Genomic DNA, 10,989 nt, shown 5'->3' with positions numbered 1-10,989 from the left:
TTAACAGCAATTCAAAGTTATAATGGTACTGAAAAAAGTGATCTACAACTGGTTCTGACAGTTAACACCTATCGCAGCTTCTCTTCTGTTCCTGTTAATATCATTCCATCTTGAGCCTGTAAAAGAGTCAGGGTTTGTTGCAAATACATTAGAATCTTTGGCTGTGATTTGAAAAAATGCATTATACTGAGTATCCCAGTTATTCCAAAATAATAACCTCAGTTCTAAGGACCATCCAGATGATTCACTGTAAAAATCCTACATTTCCTCGCTTTTTGTTTTTAATGACAAAAAAAAGAGATATTTAAAGAGCATGCATTTGAATCACATTCAAAGTAGGTGCAGGAGACTTACGAAACATGGCAAAAAATGAAGGAACACACTGCATGCAGCAACAGCAAAGTATAAGTATTGCGATTATATTGACACCATAGAAAAACAATTGTTTTAACCAAGAAATATCAGGTAAGCAATTAGTTAACCAAGCATAAGGAGAAAATTCATCATGTACATTATTTTTTATAGAAGCTTGTAAATTAGCCAATTCATCTTCAATAGTTTTATTAAGTGAATGAAAATGCACAGCGCAAGCAGGTTGACCAACTAAGGTGCAAAATCCACCTTGACGAGCTAGTGAATAGTCTATAGCAAAGCATTGTTGAATTAAATCTTGATTAAGTTCTTCAATTTCATTTTGCAAATCTCTAATAATTGCAGCAGTAGCATTAATAGATTTCTCCAATCGACATGTGAGACCTAGAATAGAATGTCTATTTTCTTGAGCTATTATTCCTGGGTATTATCCCAAAGTAATAGTTCCAGTTATGGCTCCAACTAATGCACGTCCAAAAGTAGGCAATGAAGAAAATTGAGTATCAATAATAACTTCATCAGAACATTTTGATCTCAAGGGTGCACTTCTTTTTCGAGTTGATAAACTTCCAGAAACACCCACTTGGATAGGTAAAGATAAATATCCAATGGCAGCACATTGATAGTTCTGAGGGTGTACGTTAGTTGCATATTTGTCAAAGAAAAACCACATTGCAGGATCTTTCAATTGCCATCCAGCACAGATTGATCCACCTGTTCCAATATTAGAAGAGTCAGTTTGAAAAATAGGAAAATTTTCAAGATACATATCAGGTATGGTGTTATGACCTTGTGATGTTTTAATAATACCCCATAACCAATATTTTTGAGTACAATAACTATAATTCCCTATTTTATCTAAAATATGTTTAGCTTTTGGGTAATCAGACCATTGATTAAGCCAATTATGACGAGCATAGCAACAAAAATATAAGCCTCTAGTAAATTGATTAATCCAAATATAATTCCATCTAACTAAATTTAATTCATGTGGAGGAGTAGAAAATAACCAAGAAGAAGAAATATGTTGAAGTTGTGAAACAATGAAAGCAGAGGAATTAATTAGATTAGGAATAAAAGCAACTTGACCAAGAGCCATAGGAGGTTCATAATATAAAGTTATATTACGACCATGAATCAAAAACATATATTAAGCATGACGAATCCAAAGATTAGGACTAAGAGAAAAAGCAGGAGTTGTCTCAGAGTTAGTAGAAACTGGAGAGAAAAAGCAAAAGAAAAAAACAATACATGAGAAAAAAGGATTTTTTGACTTCCTGGGCGGGACTTACTGATGGAAGCAGCTAAACATAGCTGCTCCCGAGTTACCAGTCGCGTTATCTGTTTAGATGATCATCTATCAGACATCTGACAGACACCTTACTCTTTGGGCAAGAAGGGAAAGAGAGAAGTTTTGTCAAGCAAATGCCTTTCTGATCTTTGCAGCCTCTGTGTCTGCGAAGAGAAAGGGGGCCAGCTGAAGGCAGAACTGTTCCGTGCTGGAAATCTCAAGCTGCTTTGCAGCACAAAATAAGCGTCCCTCCCACTCAGAACAAAGATTGAATTACTTGATTTCAAAACGAGCAGAACTCATATGCGAGAGCATTAAATGTTTATTTAAATCCTAGCTTCTTTTTTACAAGATCCTCTTCCGTTATTTTATCTATTTAAAGAGGCACTTAAAATGGCGACGAGCCAGTTGAATTGCTGAGTAACAATATTTATCTAGTTTTACGGAGTTTCAAAACTTCAAAGGAAGGGAGTGATTTATTCTTTTGCCTCACAGCTGGCCAACAGATCTTTACTAATTAGTTTCACTTTTAAAAGACTCTTTGCTAATATAGAGACATTCAAAACGGTGATGAATATGCTGAACTGTTTCGTTACAATGCTTATTTTTTGAAACCTTCTGCAAAGTCCTTCGAAGTTTAAAAAAAAAAACACCTCAAAATAAGGGGTGATTTAGTACCGCTTTCCACAACTGTATAGCGGGCCAGTAGAGTCTTCCTAATTGCTTGAAGATAAAACTTGGAATGGCCTCAAAAGCAAATCCTAATTTGAAACCCCCTGCTTCAGCCCCCAGAAGCACATCGCCAATACTTGGTACAAAGTCACAGCCACCGCCCTCTATGTCCCCTACTGGAGAGTTACTAACGACAGAACTCTTCCTGAGAGGACTGAGTGAAGCTCATAACATGCTGGCAATTAAAGTGGAAAACAAACTGAAAGATTTTAAAGAGGAGATAAAAGGGGAGATAAAAGAGGAGATAAAAGAACTTAAGGAGGACTTGTATGATAAAATTGATGCCAGGGTTGCTAAAATTAAAGATGACATGCTGGGGCTTGTAACTGTACTGACAGAACATGTTTCAGGAGTTGAAGATAGTTTAGAGGATCTTAATCAAGCTAATACTAATTTGACATCGAAAACAGAGGTGGTGCAACAAAAAGTCAAAAATGCTGAAAGAGAAATTATTATGATATAGTACAGACAAATGGAACTCGCATTAAGAGTAAGGGGGTTTCGTGAAGAAAAACAGGAAAACCTGAAACAGATTCTTTCAGAAGCTTTTGATAATCTGGTGGGAAGACAGGGGCTTGACTGGCAAATCGATAAAGTTTATCGTGTTAACTCTTGGGTGGCAAAGCAGAAGCAGCTTCCTCGAGACATTGTTATATATTTCATTACAAGAGAGCTCAGAAACACGATATTACAAGAGTCTTATAAAACTAAGCTCCAGATTGGAGGTCAAGATCTGACTGTTTGGAAAGAGATACCACCTCAAATGCTAAGAGCTAGGAGAGATTATGCCTTTTTAGTTGAAGAACTTAGAAATCATCAGATACAGTACAGATGGGACGCGCCATTTGGCATCATACTTACACTGGACAGGCAAAGATATCGTCTCAACTCCGTATGTAAAGCTCGAGATTTCTACCATAATATTTTGAAGGTTGGACATCCTGTACCTTCTGGACCCAGAGAAAGATCACAAGAAAGACAAGACAGACAGCAAATCACACAACTACCAGATAAGATGGATCATCTCTCTCTTCTAGAAGCGCAAGGTGTTATGGAACAGAGACCTAACCGTATGATTACTAGACGAATGGAGCAACAAGTTAAAATGCAACAACCGCAACAACTACCGGCTATCGATCAAGGAGCCCCAGCAACAACCTCAGAAGCAGTGGGAGGAGCTAGGCCAAAGATGACAACTAAGATTTTAACATGGAATGTCAACGGATTGAATTCTCCACAGAAGAGAAAGAAAATATTTCACTATCTTAAACAGTTCAAGAATGATATAATTTGTTTACAAGAAACTCATATTAAATCAACTGATCAAAAATATCTGAGTAACCCAAGATTCGGTCAACATTTTGTAGCTTCTGCTATGGAAAAGAAAAATGGTATAGTTGTATACTTAAGAAAAGATATGAAAGCTGAATTAATTGAAGCAGATCCCTATGGAAGGTACATTGCATTAGATCTAATCCTAGAAAGGAAAAAGACATTGTTTTGGGGAATTTATGCTCCTAATCAACAGCAAGACGGTTTCTATAGAAATCTTCACGCTAAATTAGTACAGTGGGATTATAAGTCTTGTATATTAGTGGGTAACTGGAATGGTGGTATAGATACCAAGAGAGATAAGAAGATTTCTCGCCCAAACACTAAGATACGAGCAAAACTACCTAAATCCTTTTTTGACATGATGGATGACTTTGAACTGAGAGATATCTGGCGAGAAAGAAATGCAGAGGAATATGATTTTACCTTTTTTCTGATAGGCATCAATCCTTTTCTAGGATTGATTTCATATTAACCACTAATGATTTGCTTTCTAGGGTGAAGAAGACAAAGATTGCAGCTAGGGTTCTTTCGGATCATAACCCAGTTTGGATGGAATTGGGAGGGGTGGTACAGGCAAGAAGGTCTTGGAGATTGAATGAAAACTTATTTAGATATGAAAAGTATATCAATGATTGTAAAAAATTGCTAACTGAATACTTTGTTTTTAACATGAATAAGGATACACCTATGGAATTTGTATGGGATGCAAGCAAAGTGTATATGAGAGGAGTATTGATAAATATAAATAAATCACATAGACATAAACAAGGGGTAAAACGAACAGAGTTGGAGGAGGAAATTAAGAGGAAAGAGCTGGAATTAACAATGAATCCAGGCGATACAAAGGTCAAGGAAGCAATCATCATATTGAAATCCCAATTTGATATGTTGATCTCTGACCAGGTAGCCACCAGTTTGTTATACGCAAAACACAATACTTTCTGTAATGCAAATAAACCTGGCAGGTGGTTAGCTTATCAGATTAGGGGAAAAAAGAAAATTCGAACTATATCTAAATTGACCTACAAAGGGAAGGAGGTATTTCAACAGGATGAGATTCAAAAGGCATTTCGGGAATTTTTTACAGAATTGTATAAGGGGGATAAAATTAATGGTTTAGATATAGACACTTAGATAAAGAAAAAATACCCTTAGTTAAAGAAGAACACAGGCAAAAATTGAATCAACCAATAACCTCGGGGGAAATTTTACAGGTAATTAAACAGTTAAAGTCAGGGAAGGAACCAGGCACAGATGGTTTGACAGCGGCTTACTATAAAAACTTACAGTTGGAAATGGTAGAACCTCTTAGAGAATTATTTAATAAGATTCAAATGGAAGGTAAGCTACCTCTTTCATGGAAGACAGCCTTTATATTTATTTATTTATTTATTTATTTGTCTTTGATACCCAAAGAAGATCAAGATACTACTCAACCAAAAAACTACAGACCTATTTCATTACTTAATGTAGACTACAAAATTTTTACTAAAATACTAGCAAATAGGTTAATGCTGGTTATCCAACAATTGATACACACTGATCAAACAGGTTTTATACAAGGGAGACAGATGAAAAGTAATGTTAGATTAATTATTAATGCATTAGAATACTTGGGAAAGAACAATCAAATCCCTGCTGCGTTCATATTTCTGGATGCTGAGAAAGCCTTTGATCGAGTTAATTGGCAATTTTTGCTGAAGATATTGCAAAAAATGCAGATAGGAGATTTTTTACAAGCAATCAAAGCAATATATCAACAGCAAACAGCTCAAATTATAGTCAATGGAAGTTTAACAGAACCCTTTCAAATTGGAAAGGGTACAAGACAGGGCTGTCCTTTGTCCCCACTATTGTTTATTATAACTTTGGAAGTATTATTGAATAAAATACGGGGCTTGGAGGGCCTAAAAGGAATTAAGGTTAGGCAGCAAGAATACAGAGTGCGGGCTTTTGCGGATGATTTGGTCATAATATTGGAACAGCCACAGGAATCCAGTATGGTTTTAATGAATACGATTAATCAATATGGTCAAGTGTCTGGTTTTAAAATAAACTTGGGTAAAACCAAAATATTAGCCATAAATATGAATACTAAACAAAAGGAGGAATTAGGAGGAATGTTAGGATGTGAGGTAGTCAAAAAGGTTAAATATCTGGGAGTTAATATTTCAATCTCAAATGGGAAATTATACAAGTATAATTATGAACCACTCTGGCATAGTATACAGATAGAGATGAAAAAATGGGAGAAGTTACACTTATCTTTGCTGGGAAGAATCGCGGCAGTGAAAATGAATATCTTACCAAAAATTTTATTTCTTTTCCAAATGTTACCTATACTTAAAAAAGATGCGAATCTTTTAGAATGGCAGAAGGGTATCAATAAATTTGTATGGGCAGGAAAGAAGCCGAGAGTAAAGCTGAAAATAATGCAATAATGCAATAATTAATGTATATTATTACATTATATATCCTCTTTATATGCATAGGATAGAATTACTTATAGACAGCTTCTTATTTTGGAAGGAGGGGCACTACAATTAAAATCCTTAGAGGTATTAAAAGAGGAGAAGGCAGTTCAAACATGGTTCCAGTATGGGCAATTACAGGCCAGGTGGAAAATAGATCAAAAATTGGTTTTGTCCAAATTGAGGACAACTTATTTAAACAAATAAGAGATCAAAGTTTAATGCATATAAAGAGGATATATAATGTATTAATACAGATAGATTCAGAAACAGTTAGTTAAAGATTGTATGGTAAAGCGGGCTCAAAATATTGAAGAACCAATGATGTTGGATACATGGGAAAAAATTTGGGTAAGAAATGTGAAATTTACACAAGCTCAAAACCTGAGAGAAAATTTTTACAAGATGTTCTATAGATGGCATTTAGATCCTAAAAAGCTGGCTTCTATGTATCCAAATTTACAACACAAATGTTGGAGACGTGGTTCCCTCGATGCTACCTATTTCCATATATGGTGGACTTGCCAAAAGGTTAAGGCATTTTGGATAAAAATATGGTGGATTATGCAAAATATCTTTAAAAGAAGGATAAAGTTTACTCCTCAGTTATTTTTGCTAGGTATAAGTACTGACTTTACAGTGGTAGAGACTAACTTGATCCTGCACTTAATAACGGCAGCAAGACTGTTGGTGGCGCAATACTGGAAGAAGGAAGACCTGCCTACAACTCAAGAATGGACATTGAAAGTTACAAATTTAGCCGAGATGGCTAAAATATCTGCATATCTTAAAGATCACTCAAATGAGAGATATAAATGAGACTGGAAAAAATGGATTGACTATATACAAAATAAATACGGGACCAAGAAATTCCAGTTAGCCTATGCTTAAGATCAGGAATGATTTAAAGAAGCTAAGATCAATGTAGAGGTGTTATTAATTTTTTTATTTCTTTTTTCTCAATAGATTTTAGACTGTGTTTGTTAAAAATCTATACCGTGTATGGGTTCTGGGAAGTCGGGGGGGGGGGGAAGGAGGTGGGGGGGAGGGTGGGGAGAGGGAGGGATATATATTAGGCTAGACACGATGTGTTAGATCTCAATGCAATGTGACTTCACATGTATACTGTTTTTCTTTAATTTTTCTTTAAAAATAGGATAAGCCAAGTACATTAACATATAGTGGAAATACACCAAGGGGAGGAGGAGTAGGAAAGAAGAAAGATGGGTAGAGTGGGATGGGAGAGAGGGTGGGGGGGAAGGTGAAAAGGAAGGGGGGGAGCGGATCTGGAGAGAGGAGTGGTAGAGTGGGAGGGGAAGTAGGGTAGAGGGGGATGATGGAGGGAAGATAGAAAGTTGGAGGGTGGTGGAAGAAAGAGGTGTATGGAGAATGGAAGAGGTATATTGGGCTTTTATTTTCTGGGGCATTGTTGACAAGAGGAATTGATGCAATTATTGTTTAATACTGTATGGTGTATACATGTGAGTGTATGAAAATGAAAATGAAAATAAAATATACTAAAATAAAATAAAAAGAAAAAATGATTTTTTCAATTGAGGTTGATCTTCAATGTGATTCCAAGGCAAGATTGGAGGACATTGCATCCTTGGATCTTTCATTTGTTTTTCCATGATAAGGACGAACACACCGGCCTGGAACCCACACAGCTTGCTTGGTTTGCAGATCTTCAATTGCAGCATAATCACGTCCAACTTATAACCTGGGGTCGTGGAACAGGATCCTGAAAATGAAATTTGACTGGAATGTCTGAAAAGGAATCTAAAAAAGTTAAGTAATTCCATGCATAAAGAGCAATAGAGATCAAATTTTGAATCTTTCTCAAATTGAATGGACCAGATTCAGTTTTTACTAATTTAGTTAATGTAGCTTTGAATGTACGATGAGCTCGCTCAATTATAGCTTGCCTTTGAGAATTGTAAGGAATTCCATGTATTGAATATTCCATTGTTGACAAAAAGAATTAAAGTCCTTGCTAGTATACGCAGGACCATTGTCAGTTTTTAATTGAATTGGTCGGCCCATTACGGAAAAAGCAGAAAGACAATGAGACGTTGCATCAAAAGTGCGCTCATGTTTAGCAGCAGCAACCCATAGAAAGTGAGAATATGTATCAATGGATGCATGTAAATAAGTGTATGGTTTAAAGGTAGCAAATTGTGTGACATCCATTTGCCAAATTTGATTAGCTTTTGTTCCTCAAGGATTTATTCCCATAGGAAAAGGAACAGCAAATTGTTGACAAGAAGTACATCCTCGAACAATGTCACAAGGAACTGAGACATAGGAACAGAAAATTGTTTAGCCAAAGATTTAGCATTTTGATGAAAATATGAATGACTAGCAACAGGATCTGAAAAAAGAGTTGTGACTTCTTTGAGAGTTTCATCAGCTTGTCTATTTCCTTCCGTCAAAGGATTTTGAAAAGGAGAATGGCTCCTAATTTGCTCAACATATAAAGGAAAAACACGTTCTTCCAAAACATGTTTTAAAGATAAAAATAAAGACAAAAGATTAACATCAAGAGAAACAGCACATTAAGCATAAGGAAGAGATTGCATTGCAAGAAAAACATATTTGGTATCAACAATCAAATTAATAGGCTGATCAGAAAATAATCTCAAAGCTAAGATAACAGCTGCCAACTCAGAACGTTGGGCAGATGTCTGAACTGAATTGAATTTATAAAACCATTGTTGACCATCCGTCCAAACCACAACTCCACGAGGGAGGGGGAGGAGAATGAGTAATAATAGAAGAAAATGAAAGATTCAATGTATTTGTAATAACTATTCTAGGATCTTCAGGTAAAGAATATTGAATATCACCAAGGTAGTGTGAAAAGGCAATCTGATATGAATCAGAAACGGTCATCAAATGTTCATGTTCATGTTTAGTACGAGTGAAAGCTATTCCATCCAGGTCATGACCTATTAATTGCAAAGATCTTCGTCGTGCTTTCATACTCAATTCTTCTAAAGCCTGTTGATAAGGAAAAATATTTCTAGGAGGAGAAGCAGACAAATTGAACCATTCGTGAATATGAATCACTTTTTCATCCAAAATAGAATAAAGACAACCAGTAGGTAAAGTTGAAGTAGGAAGAATTGCTAACCATAATTTCTTAGCTATAGAAACAATTCTATCAACATTTCTCAGTTTAAGTTTATTTAGAATGTCCTTGAGACATTTCTTTTGCAAAACATTAAGTGAAACCAAATCTCCAGGATGCTTGGAACCTTTTAATAGAGAAAAAAGGACAGTAAGCGAAACCATGTTACCTCTTTTTTCTTTATCCTGTAACTGTAAAGGAAAATTAAAACAAACACATCCTGTTTAATAAGAAAGAACAGGTTAAAAGTTACTTTTGCACTTAGGGAATTCTGGCTTTACATAGCTCCCGAAAACACCCTACAATGGTAGTCAACCACCACTAGATGGTGTTGAATGACAATCTGAAAATGACCTGATTTTCCACATTTGAAACAATTCCAAGCAGCTGCATGAGAATAACACAAATATTCACCTTCCCAAACAACACACCTGCACAGAAGTCAAAATCACATGAAACAACCACCTCCAATCTTGAGGCATCACAGAACAACCATTCTTAATTCCTTGCAAAAGACCTCTAGCAAAATTTCCAGTAATTCCATAATCAGAAATAGCCTTTTTTAACTCCCTTAAAATCTGAAATGGCAAACGCTCCCATTCAGCAATCTGTTGTCCAGCCTGCGGTCCTGGTTGATATTGTACCGGACACACAGACAACAATTCAGCTAACTCTTCTCCAGAAATAGTAACATCCGTCTTACAACTTTCTACCATTTTCTGAAAAGCAGACTTTGGAAGAATATTAGCAGAAGGAGGGGGGGGGAGAAAGAGAAAGAGGAGGGGGGATAGGAGGGGGGAGGAAGAGGCTTTAACACAATGTCAGAAGAAGCAGAAGGTATTATTTCAGCCTTAGACTTAAGATCAAAAGACGAACTTTCTTTTTCAGACAATGGAGGAAAGAGCACAGTAGAAGAATGTTGAGAGGGGGGGGGGGTGATAAGAAAGAATCAGAATCCTCCTTCTGACCAAACATTTCTATAGTGTAATGACAAAGATGCCAGGCATGTAAAATCTCTATCTCTTTCCTCGGCTCAGAATGCAAAACCTTGCCTATTTTTTCCCAATCTGACAATTTCAAGGAACCCCTTTCAGGGTAGAAAGAACAAGTTAAAGCAATTTCCCATACTAGCCGAAAAAGAGTCTTTTGTGAAACAGATAACTCAGATTTCTTAAGAAGATAACCCAACTCATTAACATGCTTCCTTTGTTCCTGAGAAAGCGAAGATCCCATACTTACAGAAATCTTATGAAATAAGATTGTAGAGCCCTTGGGCTGACGACGCGTCTGTCCTTCCCTGGACGAAATATGGGTCCCTGTTTGGGAGACCAAAATGTAGTAATTAGGGTCCCAAGGCTGAAGATGAAAGAATGTAATCCACCCACGGATAGCTAAACCAACAAAAGTTTATTGAACAAAGAAAGCATTCCAGAATCAACAGCATGAAGCATTCCATGCATAGTAGAATCAACAGCAAAAATATTAATCATGAAACATCATTCTTATAGTGTTTGCAGCTTCTAGTTCTACCTACTTTACGTGTTATATCATTATTGGTTAACAAGTCTCCAAGGCACAATAATTGGTTAGTAATTACATCATTGGTGTTCGTGAGAATGTGCATGTTGTTGAATGAATCAAGTGTTATCATTCAAGTG

General features: G+C 36.1%; 1 pseudogene; it reads right to left on the bottom strand.

Annotated features, from left to right (window-relative positions):
* Window positions 1-281: 281 nt before the first annotated feature.
* On the bottom strand, window positions 282-2,231 carry LOC148045853 (uncharacterized; annotated as a pseudogene).
* Window positions 2,232-10,989: the final 8,758 nt, after the last annotated feature.

The sequence above is a fragment of the Thamnophis sirtalis genome, unplaced genomic scaffold (genome assembly GCF_051295495.1).
Source record: "Thamnophis sirtalis isolate CommonGarterSnake01/CBP01778 unplaced genomic scaffold, rThaSir2_p1.2 scaffold_4, whole genome shotgun sequence".
Classification (NCBI taxonomy): domain Eukaryota; kingdom Metazoa; phylum Chordata; class Lepidosauria; order Squamata; family Natricidae; genus Thamnophis; species Thamnophis sirtalis.
Note: the sequence above shows the minus strand (reverse complement) of the source record. Positions and strands in the feature narration are given on the sequence as shown.